At 45.8% G+C, this 19737-nt stretch overlaps 1 protein-coding gene across 1 annotated transcript in view; it reads left to right on the forward strand.

The window, feature by feature from the left end:
- The first annotated feature begins 3154 nt into the window (after nucleotides 1-3154).
- MAP3K12 (mitogen-activated protein kinase kinase kinase 12) overlaps nucleotides 3155-19737 on the forward strand; it is a 122684-nt gene continuing 106101 nt past the window's right edge. Inside the window, exon 1 of the mRNA XM_053374166.1 lies at nucleotides 3155-3630. The gene's annotated coding sequence lies outside the window, so the exon portion shown is untranslated. The remainder of the gene's footprint in view (nucleotides 3631-19737) is intronic.

The raw sequence follows: 19737 nt of genomic DNA on the forward strand, positions 1-19737 counted from the left end.
CAGTAAGAGCTGTTCGACAGTGGAATTTGCTGCCAAGGAGTGTGGTGGAGTCTCCTTCTTTGGAGGTCTTTAAGCAGAGGCATGACAACCATATGCCAGGAGTGCTCTGATGGTGTTTCCTGCTTGGCAGGGGGTTGGACTCGATGGCCCTTGTGGTCTCTTCCAACTCTATGATTCTATGATTCCTCTGGGTCATTCAGATATTCCAGGTGTGGTCTGACCAAGGCAGAATAGAGTGGGGCTATTACTCCCCTTGATCTGGACACAGAATTGCAGCTTAAGTTTCAACTAGCTTGGCATTGGGTTGAGACTCTCAATAGCTTAAATCAGTAATAGCCACTGTGGTGACATCCCCATGTGGGACTCACTCCCATCATCCCCAGTCAGCAAGGCCAGTGGTCTGGAATGATGGGAATGGTAGTCTATCAACGTCTGGAGGATCTTCCAACTGCTCCTCTGCCCTGAATGAATTGTAGTCTTGCTTTCTGAGCACTGACCACTTGCTGCTTCAGACATGGACAACGGTTTTGACTCCAAACCCCCAAAATCTACAAAGAAGGCCAGATTTTGCAGACTCTTGATAACTAATTCAGATAGTGGAGGCAGCACTCCACTAGGCGAAATCATGAGAGGCCTCAGCTCCCTCCCTTTCACAGTAAATCAACCCCCTGGATTCTCTTGTTTTTATTTTTAATTTATTTATTTGGTTTTTCAAATTAAAGTTTTACAGATATATATCAAACATTAAGAATAAAAACAAGATTCCAAGGAATCTCCTGGACTTCCATCATCCCCTTTGTGGGTCCTACGGTAATTTAATCACTTCCTCCCGCATCTTTTTTGATGATCCAAATCTTTTACTTCTCCACTGTGTTCCAATCCTACTAACAATTTTAACTGTTTACAATGGTCTTTAGGATAAGTTACAAATTTTCCCTATTCCTTATTGAAATTCTGGTCTTCTTGATTTCTGATTCTTCTGGTCATTTTAGCCATTTCAGCAAAGTCCACCAACCCCCTGGATTCCCTATCTCAAGGCAAGGGGTGTGAGAATTGAACTATGAATACAGATAGCTGAGTGACCAGGAACCCTCCTACCTTTCCAAACCTCAATGTCCTCCCTGTGTGGCCCCTGAAATATTGCCCATAATAGAACGTGGCACTGGGCTGAAAAAGATTCCCCAATCCTGCTAACAATACTGATATTATACCTGCTGCTTGAAGTCCTGGAATGCCAGCTCCTGCTCCAGCGCTGATATTCTCACATCCCTTTTTGGGGGTTGGGGGAGCACACTCCGATTCCATAGAATTGTAGTGTTGGAAGGGACCCCAAGGGTCATCTAGTCCAACCCCCAGCAATGCAGGAATTTTTTTTGCCCAAGGTGGAACTCGAACCCACAACCCTAAAATCAAGTCTCATGCTCTACCTACAACAAGAGCCCATGTGGTGCAGCAGTGTCAGACTAGGAGCTGGGAGACAAGGTTCAACTCATTCACGGGGTGACCTTGGGCCAGTCACAGCCTTTCTCAGCGCCAGACCTACCTCACAGGGTTGTTGCGATGATAAAATGGAGGGAAAGGGAGAACCAGGTACCTCTTTGGAAAAAGGGTGGAATATAAATATAATAAGATGCCTGGTGCCCCTTCCTTTTGTTTTCTTCCACATGGGAATGAGAACACTGATCTTCTTGCAGGGTTCTCGTAGGGACTACTCTGATAATATACAGTGGTACCTTGGGTTACATACGCTTCAGGTTACATACGCTTCAGATTACAGACTCCGCTAACCCAGAAATAGTGCTTCAGGTTAAGAACTTTGCTTCAGGGTGGGAACAGAAATCGTGCTCCAGCAGCGCAGCAGCAGCAGGAGGCCCCATTAGCTAAAGTGGTGCTTCAGGTTAAGAACAGTTTCAGGTTAAATACAGACCTCCAGAACGAATTAAGTACTTAACCCGAGGTACCACTGTATGTGGGGCTGCTTTGGAATGCAGTATATGGGCTACTATTAAAATGAGGCTGCATTTGAAATTGTATTTTAACCCCAATTATAAATTGGGTTTTGTTTCTGTTTTTTCTTTCTTTTCCCCCCCTATTATGTTTTTATTGTAATTTTACTGGTGTTAGCTGCCCTGAGCCAGGCTCTGGCCAGGGAGGGTGCGGTATAAATAAAAGTATTATTATTATTATTATTATTATTATTATTATTATTATTATCATCATCATCATCATTATCATTATATTTAAAAGCCGGTATGACATATCAGGGGTGCCAACTTGAATAAAATATGGGGGGGAGGCAGGTAAGCCCTTCTTGATCACATGACGCAGTGCACACACACCATTTAAATGGCAATGTCCATCATCTGGTGGGGGGCAGCCCCCTCAAATATTTTATGGGGGACAAAGACCCTTCAGCCACTAGGAGTTGGCTCTTATAGGCGTCATGGTTGGAATTCGAACTGGGAGTTGTTGCTGTTGTTTAGTCTAGTCGTGTCCGACTCTTTGTGACCCCCTGGACCAGCCAGGCACTCCTGTCTTCCACTGCCTCCCACAGTTTGGTCAAACTCATGCTGGTAGCTTCAAGAACACTGTCCAACCATCTCGTCCTCTGTCGTCCCCTTCTCCTTGTGCCCTCCATCTTTCCCAACATCAGGGTCTTTTCCAGGGAGTCTTCTCTTCTCAGGAGGTGGCCAAAGTATTGGAGCCTCAGCTTCGGGATCTGTCCTTCCAGTGAGCACTCAGGGCTGATTTCCTTCAGAATGGATAGGTTTGATCTTCTTGCAGTCCATGGGACTCTCAAGAGTCTCCTCCAGCACCTTAATTCAAAAGGATCAATTCGTCGGCAATCAGCCTTCTTTATGGTCCAGCTCTCACTTCCATACATCACTACTGGGAAAACCATAGCTTTTACTATACGGACCTTTTTTGGCAAGGTCGAACTGGGAGACCGGAGTTCAAATCCCCTCTCAGCCAAGAAGGGTGACCTTGGGCCAGTCACCGTCTCTTAGCCTACCTCACGGGGTTCTTGAGAGGACGAACCGGGGAGGGAGTGGTATAAAAATGTAGCAAATCAAATGAGCGTCGGCGGTGCTTCTGGTCCTTTCCTTTACGCCGTCGGGGGCGAGCGGCTTTTACGCGAGGCCGCTTCTCCTTTAAGAGGCTGGCGCTCGGCCGGCTCTGCCCGAGGCCGTCGCAAGTCCCCCCGGCCCAGGGCGTGTCTGTCCCCGGGGTGGCACCGGCCACGGGGAGGGAGCGGAGCTGGCGGTGCTGGTCGTGCGCGGAGGCCGGCCAGGAGCGCGCGGATCCGGGGAAGCGGAGAGGAAGCGAGGGCCCCCAAGGCCTACCCGGCGCCGGCTCAGGGAGGACCCCCTGGACGTCTCCATCTTTGCGCCGCGCCTTGGCCGCGGAAGATGCGCATCGTCCTCCTTGGAGCTGCTGCTGGCGGCGGCGGCGCTCGTGTCCGGGGAGCGCGGTGATTAGCCAGATGGGGACCGGCCTGCCCGGCTGACGGAGCGGGGGGAAAGGAGGAGGAGGAGGAAGAGGAGGAGGAGGAGGAGGAGCGGGCGCTTTTGTTGCCGCTGCAGCCGCTGGATCGTCGGCTGCGAGGAGAGGCTGCGCTGCCGGGCAGAGGTAAGGGGCGGCGGGGCGCAGGATCCGCATCTGGGGTATTGGGGTGGGGAGATCGGGGTTAGGAGACGAGGTGGATTATGATGCGGGGTGGGCAGAGGCTCGGGCCGCCCGGGGATGGAGCTGGTGGGGGAGGGGAGGTCTGGATGGAGGGATGGATGGATGGAGAGGCAATGATGGCGCGGAGCAAAGGATGTCCAGTCCTGGCGAAAGGATGCTTTTTCTCTGCTGTTGCTGCTGATGGTCCTCGCTAGCGCTTAACCTGATGCTGGCTCAGATCTCTGCTGAGCACCGTTTGGAGGGGTTCATCTTGCGTCCTCCTCTCTTTCAACACCCCCACCCCACAGATATTTGGTGTTTCGGTTTGCCTCCGCGGTGTGACTTTGCAGGAGGGAAAAAGGCACGGCTGTGGTCTTTACTTAGCCCTACAAGTAATCTTGACGGGGAGGGGGGGAGGCGGAAGGATGCCCTCTCCTTCCCACCCCCCTTTCCGAAGAGGAGCCCCCATCTCTCCCCCCCCCCACCTGCTTGGATGGTTGCAGGGACGGCAAAGAGGGCGCAGCAGCCTCAATCGAACTGTGGATGAAGGATGGATTTGCGCCATCGGTGCTTGGATTGGGTTTCACCCTCTGCGCTTCCTCTCCGCGCCCCCCCCCACCCGTCCACTTTGCTTAGAGCCAGAGGATGCGGCTGCTTCGAGGCCAAGTTGCTGGCCGGGGCTGCCCTCCCCGTGGCCGGCCTTTGCCCGCAGAGTGGTCCTCCTTGGGCTCTGTGTGGAGGATGCTGGAGGGATAAGAGAGGAGACGAGTGAAGGGTGAGGAGGCAGATGGACTGAGATTCCCCAGGGCTGGCAGCTGGGGGAGGGGGAGCCAGGACCCAGGCGAGGGGAGGGGAGAAGAGGGGATTCTGTTTTCATGGTCTCCAGCGCCAGAGCCATACAAGAGTTTTGTGTGCTTGCACCTCTCCCCTTTATCTACGTAATTTAGAATAACCACTACTAAATTATTATTCCCGTTTAATTCAGAGGGGCTGCCCCTTCAAACCTTCCTGACAACAGCAACCTCTGCTGTGGAAATCCTGCCCCAACGATTAGATGTTTGGGATCTGCTATACTGTAGTTAATAATGAGGAAATGCACTCTGCATGTGCTCAGAGGCACGCTCTCTCTTGTTATTCATTGGCTTTGTCTTTCAGATCTGGTGCTCCAAAACAGACAAAACCCCACATTCAGCACATATTTTATGCTCTGAGAAAAATGACCGTCACACTGGCCCTATATTTAGAATTGTGAAAACAAATTAGAATCCCCCCCTTGGCCTACAAAACAAGGAAGGCCACCCTCCCACCTCACTTATCGTTTTTATATTACCCTGAATATGGGATTCACTAGATTGTAAAAATGGTGTTACAGGGGCAGCTAATTTCCATTAAGTGAATTCAGGAGTGTATTGCTAAGGTTGTGGAAGAGAACAGCTGTAGTCTCCTCTTCCCCCATGGAAGAACTATGACTGTTGGAGTCGGGGGAGATGTTTTTTAGGTAGGGAGAGTCATTTGCTGGAGCTGAGGAAAGCAAATCCCCCCTCCATTCTGCTTTTCCATCCATCTGTCTCATTTCAATAGTCTCATTATGCAATCTTTGGTAGCTTCCCCCCCTATTTTTTTATTATTTTAGGATGCGGGGGGGGGGGGGAGAGATGGAGGGAAGCCTTCCACACTCTCAGGTGCTATGAAGCAAAGAGGCTCAGCTGGGGCTTATAAACTAGAATACGGACAATAAAGAGTCTCCTTTTTTGCCACACACTTCCTATATGACCTTGGGAAAGTCACTTATCTCCTGTAGGCCTCCAGCCCTCCACAACAGGCATGCCACATGGATATAGGGTGGGTGGGGGTTATGTTGCTGTATTGACTAAGTGGTTCCCAACTAGCTTAGGACTACAGAACCCCATTTTTCAAAAGCCAACCCATGGACCCCCTACTTTTGAAAATGTTGATATCTCTGTGGTAGCTTTTGTTATGTGAATGGTGTTATATGATCTGTTCAGCCGCTGCAGTGAGGGGGTTAGGATCAGCATGTATTTCTGATATGGAGCTGGGGCTTGTGGAAGCACAGAGGGGTTTAGGAGAGGATGCCTTTAAGCAAGTTTGTGTTGTTGAAAAAGGAGGGGGCACGGAAGTGCTTCAGGGCCTCATCCAGCAGGGGGCATTATGCACCCCCCCTACTATCTTGGTCTGGTCAGATGCAAAAGGAATTACTGTAGACCATGTGAATCCTTTGATTCAATGCTTCAGAACACCGCAGCTCAGTTGTTTCATTTTTGTTTCATTTGACACCAGGGTTCCTTATTGGTGTTTATGGCATGTGGAGTCCTGAAATGATTTTGGTAGAAACCTGAGGACAGATGAAACCTCCACTTAGGGGTTGCACCTCTCAGACAGAAGGATTTTGGGTTAGAATAAACTGTATATATTGGGTTAGAATATACTGTATATAGAATAAACGCGGGTGGCGCTGTGGGTTAAACCACAGAGCCTAGAACTTGCCAATCAGAAGGTTGGTGGTTCGAATCCCCGCAACGGGGTGAGCTCCCGTTGCTCGGTCCCAGCTCCTGCCAACCTAGCAGTTCGAAAGCATGTCAAAGTGCAAGTAGATAAATAGGTACCACTCTGGCGGGAAGGTAAACGGCGTTTCCGTGCGCTGCTCTGGTTTGCCAGAAGCGGCTCAGTCATGCTGGCCACATGACCCGGTAGCTGTACTCCGGCTTCCTTGGCCAATAGAGCGAGATGAGCACCGCAACCCCAGAGTCGGCCACGACTGGACCTAATGGTCAGGGGTCCCTTTACCTTTACCTAAACTGTATATTGACCGGCTCATATGTGTTTGGGAAAGGTCTGGGGTTAATTTATCTACCAGGGCCATAGCTCAAGGATTTGCTTTGCAATACAGATGGTCTCAGGTTCAGTCTCTGGCATTTCCAAGTTGGGCTGTGAAAGACTCGCCTCTGAAAGACAGAGAGGCTCTGCCAGTTCATAGAGATGATGCAGAACTAGCTGGACCAATGCTCCAACTTGGCATAAGGCAGCTTCCCATGTTCCTATGTTTGTTCCCAAGCTGGAGATGTTCTATCTCCAATGTCCCCAGCAGGATGCCTCTGAAGACCAGTTGATGAGAATCGCAGGTGGGCAAAGGGCTGTTGTCCTCAGGTCCTGCTTACAGGGTTCCTTTAGGCATCTTGTTGACCACTGCAAGGCCAGGACACTAGACTAGATGGGCCTTTGGCCTGATACAGCAGGACTCCTGCCTCTCACAAGCCTTCAACAGTTTTTAAACTGGATATACCTATGGTGGTATCTCCAACCGTTGCTCGGTCCCTGCTCCTGCCAACCTAGCAGTTCGAAAGCACGTCAAAGCGCAAGTAGATAAATAGGTACCGCTCCGGTGGGAAGGTAAACGGCATTTCCGTGCGCTGCTCTGGTTCGCCAGAAGGGGCTTAGTCATGCTGGCCACATGACCCGGAAGCTGTATGCCGGTTCCCTCAGCCAATGAAGCGAGATGAGCGCCGCAACCCCAGACCTAATGGCCAGGGGTCCCTTTACCTTTACCTTTATACCGACGGTGGGATCTCCAACTACCACAAACAAAATAATAATTCTCCTTGAAAGATAGGGACATGCTTCTGTGTGCTCACTGTACTGCGCAGCAGGGAAGACAACAGGGTACAGTGGTACCTCGGGTTAAGTACTTAATTCGTTCCGGAGGTCCGTTCTTAACCTGAAACTGTTCTTAACCTGAAGCACCACTTTAGCTAATGGGGCCTCCTGCCGCCACAACACCAGAGCACAATTTCTGTTCTCATCCTGAAGCAAAGTTCTTCACCCGAGGTACTATTTCTGGGTTAGAGGAGTGTGTAACCTGAAGCGTATGTAACCCGAGGTACCACTGTATTCGGTTTCTCTTTGGGTTAAATCTCAGTGTTAGAATAGAAAGTCAGATATATAAGCTAGGTGCCCAATGGCTCGTTAAACCAGGGTTACAGTTGCCAGCACAGAATGTCTAGTTGCCATTTTGGGGCCAGTTGTATTTTGCAATACGAGTTTTTTGGTTCCTGCAATTCATTCTGATGGTGCAGATAAAATATCATGGATAGAATTCGACAGGATGTGTTGTTAGTGTGTGAAAACAGACAAGATCCAAAGATCCCCAGCTATGCACCTCCAGATGGCATCTTCACTTGGTCACAAAGGCACAAAACGTGCCTGGCACCTAGTGAATTTCAAAAATTGCTCTGGAACACTTACATACATTATGAAAATGAATCCAATTGGCATATTGTTTAATTTTGTATAATTTATACTCTTTCTAGTAGAGATTTGGTGAAAGAGCTATTCCCAAGCCCAACACCCTGACCAGTGGAAATATTAATAAGACTATTCCAACAGCTGGAAAATAGCACATTCTGATCCCACTTATTAACATGGAGCCAGGATTGTCAGGTAGATTTCCTGCCCAAACCTTTTGGAAATGAAATAAATGTTGCATATGAGATGTCGCCAATAGTTTGTAAAATCTGTCTATTTTTTAGGCCATTTTGTTCTGCCCTTCCTCCAAGCAACTAATGGATCACCTCGCTTCCCATTTTATTCTCACAACAACCCTGTGAAGTAGGTTAGGCTGAGACAAGCGACTGGGTCAGGGTCACCCAGGGAGCTTTGTAGATGGGTGTGGATTCAAATCTGTGTAAATTCTACTTGCACACTGGCCCTCATTCTGTCAACCTTGGTGTTTATCGGCCTGGTGGGATTCAGTAAGAATCAAGTAAGCGCCTATCTGCGTAACTCCACCCCTTCATTTGCATATCCCACCCTGGGTTCTGTGTCTTGGTGGCTCTAGAACATGGATTGTCAACTGAGCGCTGTCCAGACATTGTTGGACTACAACTCCCATCATCCCTTACCATTGGCCATGCTGGATGGGGTTGATGGGAGTCGTAGTCCAAGAATTCAAAGTTGGCCATCTCTGCTCTAGAGTGTGACACAACGCAGAAGCTGACTTTTATGCTGGAAACCAAAACAGAGAGGAGATATTGTTCTTCATAGGTGGTGGGTGGTAGCAATGGAAAGAAAATCCAAAAGTCCTGGCCAGCAAGGCATTGCCTCTAATTGCACATCACTATACAGTGGTACCTCGGGTTAAGTACTTAATTCGTTCCGGAAGTCCGTACTTAACCTGAAACAGTTCTTAACCTGAAGCACCACTTTAGCTAATGGGGCCTCCTGCTGCTGCCGCGCCGCCGGAGCACGATTTCTGTTCTCATCCTGAAGCAAAGTTCTTAACCTGAAGCACTATTTCTGGGTTAGCGGAGTCTGTAACCTGAAGCATATGTAACCCGAGGTACCACTGTAAAATGCAGTGTTTACCGAACTTTTACTCAGAGTAAACCCATTGAAATGCATAAACAGGGTTAAGTTAGGTTCATTCACTTCAATGTGTCTACTCAGAGTAAACCTTTGTTGACTACTATCCCACATTTCTTATTTCACATTAACGGGCTTCATTCTGCGACAGGACTACAGTGACCAGAGTTCTTTTGTGGAAGAGTTTTGGAACCCAGTTTACATCCATAGTGCAGATTGGCTCTAGAACTAGATTTCCTCTTTGAGCCAAGGACCGAATGTAAACATCCTTGCTCCGTGCTCTAATTGCCAGGCAACAATACCCCCTGGGTTAATTAAAAGCGCCAGCAATGCGCGTCTATGTACAAATGCTCATTGTGCCTGCCGTGAGAGTCCCTCCTTCGTCTCGGTGGAAGCATGTGGTTAGCGTGGGTTAGACCTGGTGGTGTGCAAGATTGCTGTCACTGGGTCGCATGGGAGCTACCACATATATTCTCTTTGCTATGATATTTGATTTCAGCCTGTGTTTGAGGCATCACACACACAAACAAACACACTTGTGATTCTAGCTGTGGTGGTGGAATCAGATCCTTTAAGGAAAGGGTCTCCTGCTGAGGTTTGGAGGCAGCTATGATTATGGATGTGTATTTTTGTCAGCTTGGCTTTGTTGGAAGTGATGCTTTTTTTGAAAACCACATCCAGTCAATTCTCAAATTTTAAGCAGTGTTCCGGGTAGCGAAGGACAGAATCCGATAGGATTTATGATGAAAACTTGGCAAGACCAAAATGGCTCTGCCCAGAAGAACTTCATCTGCCAGCCAAGCTCCGCTCCAAAAGCTCTGATTTTGTACAGCCAATAGAATTACGGTGTGTAAATGAGGCAGAGAGGAAAGGATAGTGGTTGGCCACGTTGCTTCTCACGTCAGAATGGTCCCAGACAGTTCAGATTCACCTGACTTTGCTGATATCATCCTGGCAAGACTTTGGGGTGGCAGAGATTTCTGATTCTGGGGGGGGGGGGAGTAAATCAGCCACCACTGCTAGCAGCTGGCTGGTCGGAGGGCAAAGTTTGTTCAGTGCCAGGACATAAACACAACATGCCCAGGGTGGCATATGCCTTTTGATTTCTTTTGAATTGAGTTTTGGCTGGCCTACACCAGGGTGGAGTACCTGTAGACCTCTAGATGTTGTTGGGCTCTGATGATGGGAGTTGTATTCCAGCATCATCTGAGGGCTCCACGTAAGTCCAACACTCAGGATCCATGCTGTAAGCCTTTGTGGTAAATATTCTGAATTAAATTCAAGTATTGTTTCCCGATGCTAAAGGAAGGAGCAAGAATGAAAGAGTCCTACTGCAATATTTGGAAGATAGGAGGCAGACTGAAACATTTGATGATGCCGTGCTTGGTTTATATTGCTTAACAAAAGTGCAAAGCTTTGGTTTACATAGCTTAGTAAAAGTGGGAAGCTTCTCTTCCACTAGCAGTTATGTTTTAAGATAAACTCAGAGTGTTAAATACATCTGTGGAGAAGATAAGGCAAGGAGTTCTGATTCAATTGAAAAGCCTCTACCCTGAGTTGTGTCTACTCTAATTCTCCTCTCAGTAAATAACATCACTTTTTACAGAAAACCTAAATGACATCATTGTCCAATGGTTGCAGCACACTGATTTCTCCCTTGTTTTTCCAGACCTGATTTGTGATTTTTCTACAATTGCAGAACCAGCCTCTCCAGTGTAGACTCCTGTGCCTTTAATTAAAAGTTTCCTGTTTACAGGTCCTGTTACTTTATTTCTTCTTATTGATCACCAGGCAAACAGTGATGAGCAAATGGGACCTGCAGCAAAATGTTGCAGTGTATAGTGCTCCTGGTCTGGGTGCCAGCCAGCCAGCCATGTCCTTTTTTTAAAGGATACTGTACTCCATTGCATTCCCTCTTCTTCTGATGTTGTTTTCCTCCACCACTACCACCTAACTGTCAGTCAGCATTTCATGGCCACTGAGCTTCCTCATTAGTCCTCGTTAGGCTGTGTTTAAGGTCCCTCTCTCTTACATACAATTTTATTTTTAAAAAATATGCTTCTGCAAACCAGAGTTTCCCTTAGCCTGCTGATACCTCCTTGTTCTCTGTGGATAGTCCTCTTTTTTGGTTAAAAAGGTAAAGGTACCCCTGCCCGTACGGGCCAGTCTTGACAGACTCTAGGGTTGTGCGCCCATCTCACTCAAGAGGCCGGGGGCCAGCGCTGTCCGCAGACACTTCTGGGTCACGTGGCCAGCGTGACATCGCTGCTCTGGCGAGCCAGAGCCGCACACGGAAACGCCGTTTACCTTCCCGCTAGTAAGCGGTCCCTATTTATCTACTTGCACCCGGGGGTGCTTTCGAACTGCTAGGTTGGCAGGCGCTGGGACCGAGCAACGGGAGCGCACCCCGCCGCGGGGATTCGAACCGCCGACCTTTCGATCGGCAAGCCCTAGGCGCTGAGGCTTTTACCCACAGCGCCACCCTCTTTTTTGGTTACATAAGGATTAATATATTTCTGCAGATGTGGCAGTAGATGTGCTAGATAGATGTTTTTTTCTCATTAATAGACTGAATGAGAGCCAATGAACTGAAGATTAATCCTGACAAGAATGAGGTATTGTTGGTGGGGCGGGATGAATGGATGGGAGGTGACCTGGTTTTGATGGGACGACACTCCCTTTGAAGGACCAGGTACATGGCTTGGAGGTACTTCTGAATCAATTGCTGTTACTTGGGCTCAGATGGTTTTGCTGGCATGAAGTGGCCTTCCATCAGCTTTGGCTGGTGACCCAGCTGCGCCCCTATCTGGACAGGGATAGCCTAACTTCTAGATTAGTTTACTGCAACTTCTAGATTAGTTTACTGCAATATGTGGGACTGCCTTTGAAGATGATTTGGAAACTGCTGTTGGTGCAGAAGTCAGTGGCCAGGCTGCACACCAGAGCAAAACAGTCTGAGCACATAACGGCTCAGAACCGCACTATCTCAAGGACTGCCTCTTTCCATATGAACCTACCCGGACCCTGAGATCATCTTCTGAGGCCCTCCTTTGTGTGCCTCCTTCTCAAAAGCTGAGGAGGGTGGCAACACGAGAACAGGACCTTCTCTGCGGTGGCTCCCTGTCTGTAGAATGCTCTCCCCAGGGAAGTTTGCCTGGTGCCTTCAATTATACACCTTTAGGTACCAGGCAAAAAAATTCCTTTTTAACCAGGCCTTTGGTCAACCTGATTTACATCTTATGCTCTTTTAAAATGTGGGGAGTTTGGGGGGGCCTATTGGGTTGTTTTTATTTTTGTTATGTATTTTGTGTTTTTATATCTTGATTTTATTCTGTGAACTGCCCTGAGACCCCTGGCTATAGTATATAAATTCAATAAATAAATAAATAAGAATAAAATAAATCCTGGCCTGACTGCACTGGCCACCAATTTGTGCTGGTTTTGATCAGCCTTATGCAGCTCTGGAACCAATACCTCAAAGACCACCTCTCCCCACATAGAATCACAGAATTGTAGAGTTGGAAGGGACCCCAGGGGTCATCTAGTCCAACCCCCTGCAATGCAGGAATCTCAGCTGAAGCATCGATGGCAGATGGCTACCCAACCTTTGCTTTAAAACCTCCAAGGAAGGAACTGACCCTGTGATCATCATCTGAGGCCCTTCTCCGTGTGCCCCCTCCATGGGAGGTTCCAGGGGGAGGACAACACCAGAACGGGGCCTTTTCGGTGGTGGCTCCCCACTTGTGGAATACTCTCCTCAGGAAGGCTCACCTGGCACCATCATTTAGTTGCCAGGCAAAACCAGTTCTATTCCACAAAGCCTTTGGCTTTTAATTATAGGTGGGCTCCTTCAGTGGGTGAGATGTTTTAGTTTTCTCTTTGCAAAAACAGTAAATAATAATAATTTACGGCGGCACAGCAGCAGCTGGAGGCCCTATTAGCTGAAGTAGTGCTTCAGGTTAAGAACAGTTTCAGGTTAAGAACGGACCTCCAGAACGAATTAAGTACATAACCAAAGGTACCACTGTAGTCAGTTAAACATTAAAAGCTTCCCTAAACAGGGCTGCCTTCAGATGTCTTCTAAAAGTCTGGTAGTTGTTCTTCTCTTTGACGTCTGGTGGGAGGGCGTTCCACAGGGCGGGCGCCACTACCAAGAAGGCCCTCTGCCTGGTTCCCTGTAACTTCGCTTCTCGCAGTGAGGGAACCACCAGAAGGCCCTCGGCTTTGGACCTCAGTGGGGGTGGAAACACTCCTTCAGGTATACTGGACTGAGGCCGTTTAGGGCTTTAAAGGTTAGCACCAACACTTTGAATTGTGCTTGGAAACGTACTGTGAGGAGCTGTATATGAAGAGCTGAGGGACAAAATTGTTCCCTGCACAAACCGAATCCTCTCTGGCTTTGCTGAGGAAGGTCTCTCGGGGAGGCTCTGCCTGTCGTGTCCCAAAATTTGGTGCAAGGTAGCTCAGTTCCCTGCTGCTGGGCCCTCAACCAAAGACAGAGGCTTTGGGGAAGGGGAGCAGCTGAAGAGGTGGCTGATTTCTGCTCCATCTGAGGCAAAGTAGGCAGCTGGTCACCGCAGGATCCTTGCTGTACCTCCTGTTCTTGGCTTAATTCATCCTCAGGCAGAGGAGGGGCAAGGAAGAGTGGCCTTCTCTCTCTCTCTCTCTCTCTCTCTCTCTCTCTCTCTCTCTCTCTCTTTCTGGGTGAGGGGGTGGGAGGAACGGAAGGCAATTGGCCAATAGCCCTCACAGTGCAGGGAAAGCAATTGTGTTCAGGATGTGGAAAAAACCTGCTCCTTTTTCCCTTATGGGGTATCCAAGAGCCCGTATAGAGTCCTTAAGTGGGTTCCCTATTGGTCGGAGAAAATAACAGAGGCCAACCAGAGAATATTGAGAAGCAAAGCAGCTAGTAAGCCTGATCTTTACTCAAGGAACTGCAACAGGGGTCTCCACTCACCACACGCAGGAGGGAGGAGGGACCCAGACCAATGGTGCGCAAGCCCTTATATAGACATCTCGCCTAGTTTGGCCAGCCTTCTTCTTCTTCTTCTTCTTCTTCTTCTTCTTCTTCTTCTTCTTCTTCTTCTTCTTCTTCTTCTTCTTCTTCTTCTTCTTCCACCCATCTGATTGGGTTTCCCCAGCCACTCTGGGCGGCTCCCAACAAAATACTAAAAACACAATAAAACATCAAACATTTAAAACTTCCGTATACTGGGCTGCCTTCAGATGTCTTGACTGTTTATTTTTCTGTGACATCTGATGGGAGGGCGTTCCACAGGGTGGGTGCCACTATCAAGAAGGCCCTGTGCCTGGTTCCCTGTAACTTCACTTCTTGCAGTGAGGGAACCGCCAGAATACCTGGCATCATTGTTAGGATTTTGAAGTCTTCAGCTAAGACAGGTCTGGGGAACTTCTGATCCTCAATATGTTGGGATTCAGCACCACCTTGGCTATTGGCCAGGTTCGCTAAGGTCCAGCAACATCGGGGGGGGGCAAAGGGTCCCCACCTCTGAGCTAAGATATTCTGGTAAGGCTCAGTGCAGAGCACTTAGGGGATGAATTTGGCAGTGGGAGAGAGCAGAGCATTTTTCTGCCGTAGCAGAATGAGCTTCCTCAGAGCTACCTCAGGAAGTTCAGGAAGTTCTGTAAAGCCCGCTGAAGTCCATGGTGACAAGTTTTTATGTTGCCCTGCAGCTGATTGATTGTTATGAGCTATAACAACAACAACAACAACAACAACAACAACAGCTAGGATTTAATTATCTTTGGGAGATTTGTATATTTGAGTAATCATTTCTGAGCTGTGGTCAGATGTTTTAAATAAACTAATGCCCATTCTGCCCACGGCCAGTTCACCTATGAGGTGGACTGAGGCAGCCACCTCGGGCGGCAGAATCCCAAGGGCTGGCTGGTGCCCACACAGGGGCCCTACCCACCCTTGCCATGGCTGCATCTGGGTTCCAGCGAGATTTTGCGGGCCTCTCACAAGACCCAGTTCCCTCCTGTCATTGAAGAGGAGCTCACCTTGAAGAAGTTGTGCCAGAAGTTGCGCTGTTGTCATTTGTATTCCATCGGGTCAGTTTTATGTGTGTGTGTATGTGTTTTGGGCTGGTGAGTCACTTTCCCTCCCTCTGATCTCTGCTCTAGACGGGGAAATGTTTTATCAATTACCCCCTAATCTCCTCCGTTAACAGTCTCTCTCGACTTCCAGGAAGCGCCTCTCGTGTTTTCCCACCGCTGCCTGAATCATGATGTTTTACTGTTGAAATTTAATGACCGTTGTCATTGTTGTGACGGCAGCCCTGGGAGAAAGTGAGCAAGGCAGCTTGGTCTGTGAGGCTCGTGGTGCCCTGTGCAGTATTGCTTCAGTCCATACCCTTACAGACTGGTAAATGGCTGGTGTAACACAGTGGCAGAGAGGCTAAGCTATGAATCATAGAAGCATATGATTTTAGACTTGGAAGGGGTCCCGAGGGTCATCTAGTCCAACCCTTGCTGTGCAGGAACCTTTTCCCCAACCTATGACCCTGAAGTTAAGAGTCTCAGGCTGGATCCTGCCTCTGCCACACAGGAAAACACTCCCCACCAGCACTCAGCCTCCATTTCCTTCCATCTAAAATAATAATAATAATAATAATAATAATAATAATAATAATAATAATAATAATAATTTATTTATACCCCACCTTCCCCAGCCTAGGCCGGGCTCAGGGCGGCTAACAAGCAATAATAAAAACAAGTTGAATGAATACAACTTAAAAACAAGATTAAAATACAACATTAAAAATATTGAAACATTAAAATATTAAAATGCAGCCTCATCACAGGAGGAGAAAGAGGGGGAGGGAATCAATTTGACTCCAAGCCAAAGGCCAGGCAGAACAACTCTGTCTTACAGGCCCTGCGGAAAGAAATCAGATCCTGCAGGGTCCTGGTCTCATGAGGCAGAGCGTTCCACCAGGCCGGGGCCAGTGTTGCAAAGGCCCTGGCTCTGGTTGAGGCTAATCTAACTTCCTTAGGGCCCGGGACCACTAGGGTGTTGCTATTTATGGACCTTGAGGCTTTCCGTGGGGCATACCGGGAGAGGTGGTCCCATAGGTACGAGGGTCCTAGGCCGTGAAGGGCTTTAATGTTTGTTTATTTCTTAAATCTCTGTACAGCCCTCTGAGGATCACAGGGTGGCTTACAATATGCAAACACAAAAACACATGCCATAATAACAAGCCAAAAAAATACTTGTTTAAAAGGCCATAGATTGTTTCATTAGCCAAAGGCCTATGAGGAGAGGAATGTTTTCACCTGGCACCTAAAGATATGCCAGATGAGCCACCCTGGGGAGAGCAAATGGGGAGCCACCACAGACAAGACCCCGTTCTTGTGTGTTAACACCCTTTTTTTTTTTTAAATATATTTTATTAATTTTTCCATACAATCATTTCACATTAACAAATTGTAATACATTGCCAATTTTTTTTTGACTTCCTTCAGCTTCTCTGATAATCATTCGAATTCTAATTTTTTAGTACACATTTCCCAATTTCATATTACCTTTGTGCTTACCCCCATCTTATATTCTGCTTTTTTGCAATATTTCTTAATCTGTTACAGAGCTTCTTTTAATGCCACTAACGTTATTTCGTTATCACTTATACTTTCCCAATAATCTGTTAATTTTTTCCAGTCCTCGATGAAACTTTGATCTCGCTGATATCTAATCTTCCCTGTCAGCTTATCAAGTTCTGCATAGTCCATCAGCTTTGTTCTCCATTCCTCCAACGTTGGTATTTGTTCTTGTTTCCAATTCTGGGCCAATAGTATTCTTGCCGCTGTCACTGCATACTGGAAAATTTTGTAGTCCTTTCTATTTATTTCATTCCCTATTATTCCTAAAAGAAAAGCCTCTGGTTTTTTAACAAATGTATATTTCAACATTTTTTTCAACTCATTATATATCATCTCCCAGAAGCTTTTCACCTTCTTACATTCCCACCACATATGAAAAAATGTACCGTCCTTTTCTTTACATTTCCAACATTTCTTACATGTTTTGTACATTTTTGCTAATTTTACTGGTGTAATGTACCATCTGTATATCATTTTCATAACATTTTCCTTTAATGCAGTGCATGCAGTAAATTTAATACCATCCTTCCAAAGTTTTATCCAATCATCAAATTGTATATTATGTCCAATATCCCTGGCCCATTTTATCATAACTGATTTTACTTCTTCATCTTTTGTATGCCATTCCAACAATATTTTATACATTTTGGATAAGTTTTTATGTTCATTATTTATTATTTCTATTTGAAATCTAGAATCTTTTTCTATATATCCATATTCTTTAAGGTCTTTCTTAAACATTTCATTTGTTTGGAAATAATGTAACCAATCATACATAAATTCTTTCACTTCTTCATATGGTTTCATTTTCCATTTCCCCCCTTCTTTAATGATCAGATTTCCATATGTAATCCAATTCTTTCTCATATTAGTTTTTTTAACAGCCATAACCTCTAATGGCGACAACCAGTGTGGAGTTTTTGCTTCCAGTAGGTTTTTATACCGCTCCCATATTTCTATTAATGATCCTCTGAAGATGTGATTTCCAAAACCTCTATGGATTTTCTTCTTTCCAGCCCATAGGTACGTGTGCCATCCAAATCTGTTGTCAAAACCTTCTAAGTCCAACAGTTCTGTATTTTCTAATTTTATCCATTCCTTTAACCAACAGAGACCTGAGGCTTCATAATATAATTTCAAGTCTGGCAAGGCAAAGCCTCCTCTTTCTTTTGCATCAGTTAATAACTTAAATTGAATTCTTGGCTTCTTTCCCTGCCAGATATATCTTGAAATTATTCTTTGCCAATCTTTAAAAACCCCAGTCCCCTTGATTATCGGAATTGTTTGATATAGAAACAGTAGTTTTGGTAGCACGCTCATCTTTATCGTTGAAATCCTTCCCCAGAATAATTTCATTCGTCCCCACGTATCCAAATCTTTTTTTATCCCATTCCACACTGGTATGTAATTATTCTGATATAAATCTATATTCTTGGGGGTTATCCATATACCTAAATATTTCACTTTTTTCACCACTTCTATACCTGCTTGCTGCTGTATCTCTTCAATTTTTTCAGAGTCCATATTCTTAACAATTATTTTGGTTTTTTTCTTATTCAATATAAATCCTGCCACTTGACCAAATCTCTCTATCTCTATAAGTATGTTTCTCATACTTTCTAAAGGGTCTTCTACCGTTATAACCAGATCATCGGCAAAGGCTTTCACTTTGTACTCATTTCGGCCTACTTCAACCCCTTTTATTGCCTCATTTTCCCTTAAAGATTTTAGAAAGACCTCCAGTACCATGATGAATAACAATGGTGAAAGTGGACACCCTTGTCGTGTGCCTTTAGATATCCCAATTTCCTCAGTAATCACATTATTTACAATTAATTTAGCTTTCTGCTCCGTATATATTGCTTTAATTCCGTTGAGAAATTCCGCCCCTACTTCCATATATTCTAAACTTTTCAGCATAAAATCCCAAGATATGTTGTCAAAGGCCTTTTCCGCATCAACAAATATTAACATCGCTTGTTTCTCATTTCTGGCAGTCAGATATTCCAAAATATTGATTATATTCCTAACATTATCTCGCATCTGTCTGCCAGGTAAGAAACCCGCTTGGTCCTTATGTATAATATCCTTTAATTCTCTTTTCATCCTTTTCGCCAAAATACTCGCAAATATTTTGTAGTCTGTGTTGAGTAACGAAATAGGCCTATAGTTTTTTACTTGTGTTAGATCAGAATCTTGTTTGGGGATAAATGTGATAAATGCTTCCTTCCATGTTTCCGGGATTTCTTTTTCTTTAAGAATATTATCCATAACTTCTTTTAGGGGCAACGACAGGATGTGTTTCATCTCTTTATAATATCTTGCTGTAAATCCATCCGGGTCTGGAGCTTTCCCTTTCTTAAGTTCTTTTATAGCCTCTTTTATTTCATCTAATTCAATTGGGGTATTCAGCCTTTCTCTTTTTTCTGTCGGGATCTTCTGCACCATTTTTTCTTTTAAATACCTCTCTATTTTCCTCAAATTATTTTTTTCTGTTCTTTTATATAGATGTTTGTAAAAGTCCAAGAATCCTTTTCTAATGCCTTTTGGGCTGTCAATTTCTTCTCCCTCCACGATGATTTTATTAACTGTGCTTTGTTCTTTTCTTTTTTTGATTTGCCAAGCTAGCCATTTTCCTGATTTATTCGCCGATTCGAAATTCCTTTGTCTCATTTTTTTTATATTCCATTCCACCTCTTTGTTGATTATCATCGCAAATTGTGTTTGTAACACCTTTATGTTCTGTTTTATTTTCTCATTATTCGGTTTTTTGACCAATTTTTGTTCATTGTCCATTATTTGTCTTAGGATTTCTTTCTTACCTTTCTCTCTATTTTTGTTTTTGATGGAATTCTGCTGGATAAAGAATCCTCTCATAACCGCCTTACTAGCGTCCCATACTGTATTGATTTTCGTGCCTTTGTTGTAGTTATTAGCAAAATAGTCCGTCAAAGATTTTTGAGCTTTCTCCACAATTTTTTGATCATCTAGAAGGCAATCATTCATTCTCCATCTGAATGTTCTTTCTTCGTATCCTTGTAATTCTAGTTTTATTGGACTGTGATCTGATAT

Source organism: Podarcis raffonei, chromosome 2 (genome assembly GCF_027172205.1).
Source record: "Podarcis raffonei isolate rPodRaf1 chromosome 2, rPodRaf1.pri, whole genome shotgun sequence".
In the NCBI taxonomy this organism is placed as follows: Eukaryota; Metazoa; Chordata; class Lepidosauria; order Squamata; family Lacertidae; genus Podarcis; species Podarcis raffonei.